This window comes from Hipposideros armiger, unplaced genomic scaffold, assembly GCF_001890085.2.
Source record: "Hipposideros armiger isolate ML-2016 unplaced genomic scaffold, ASM189008v1 scaffold_239, whole genome shotgun sequence".
Classification (NCBI taxonomy): domain Eukaryota; kingdom Metazoa; phylum Chordata; class Mammalia; order Chiroptera; family Hipposideridae; genus Hipposideros; species Hipposideros armiger.
This window is the reverse complement of record NW_017731589.1, coordinates 1,528,209-1,529,701: the sequence shown is the minus strand read 5'-3', so window position 1 is coordinate 1,529,701 and position 1,493 is coordinate 1,528,209.

Genomic DNA, 1,493 nt, shown 5'->3' with positions numbered 1-1,493 from the left:
CCCCCACCCCCACCCTCACCCCTTAGAATTTAAGTTCCTTTCTTCCATTCTCCCTCTCTCTCTTGCTCCCTGCTTTCTTCATGTGGAGCCTATTGGAATAATGAGTTTAACAAATATTTGTTGAGCACCCACTACATACAGTGTAATGGTGGATACAGAGATGACAGGAACATAGAGACTAGCAGGGGAGAGATTTGTACCAAGTGAGCACAACTCCTCACAGGCTTAGGCAGAGCGCCAACTGGAGGTGCTGAGCGTATCTATTAAGATGAGGAGGGAGAGCAATACCATTCATTTTTATTTGGAAAAAACCCTTTTTACCTTGTTTCATGGCAGATGTCCCTAAAAAAAACAACAACGCTGAAGCCGATGAAACAAGTCAGAGGTCATGATGGTGTGGTCAGCATTGTTTTAATATTTCTACAGACAAGATGGTAGAGAAAGAAAAGGAAAAAAAAATCACAGTGAAAGTTGAAAAGTACAAAGAAAGTGAATGTCATGTGGATCCCAGCCCAGAGCCAATCCTTGCTTACATTTTGCTGAACATTACTGCTTTCCACGTATGTGCATATGCAGGCAGCTGTGGGTTGAGACAGTTTTATAGGAGCGTGCTGTTAGGATACATAGTGTATGTGGTATTCTGTAGTCATTTTCCCCTTAATATCATCTTGGCTGAGAGAACTTTTTCTAAGCAGATACTATGTTGTCTGAAGACTGTGGACAAACTCTTTTGACCTCTGTTGATTTTGGAGACTCCGTGAGTGAAAAACAGGTATGATTCTCCATGCCCAGGCTTCCGAAAGTCAGTAACACTGAGAAAAATGTCACACCAAATGCTGGTTATAGACGCAAAGTTGACTTAACTGTTTGTTTATAGAAATGGAAACTGTAACGACCAACAAAAAATGTGGACAAGTAGCAAAGTATGCATGTTTATATACATTGTTTATAAAGATACAGTTTTTTCTTTAAAAAACCCCAAACACTCCCATAAAGGGTCATCTTAGCTCTTTTTCTTGCACTTAACATACATTTTTCCCATTTATTTCACTCATTCCACAACTATTTATTGAGCTGCTGCTGCATAATAGGGATAAAAGGTGAATAAGGCAGACAACTGTCTCCATGGAGCTTAGGGTGGGATACAGACAGCTAATCTGGCAACTCGTTACAGGCCAGGAGAGCTGATGGGGGAATGCACAGGTGTTATAGAAACATCCAGGGGGACATATAACCATCGTCAAGTGGGGAGTGGTGGTCTGGATGGAGGTGAAATCTAGAGTGAGAGCTGAAGAAACAGAGGTAGGAATTGGCCAGGAGAAAATGGAAAGGGGAGTGGGACAGCCTAGTGAAACGTGTTGTCCACCAAAAGCTGTCCTGAAGGCTGGAGTTCATGGTGAGGAGGGAAGGGAGGAGCTGCCTGGAGGTGGCAGGGCTCCCCAGGATCTAAAGGGCCATGCCAAGGAACCTAGGTTTCAGCCTGAAGGGTGATG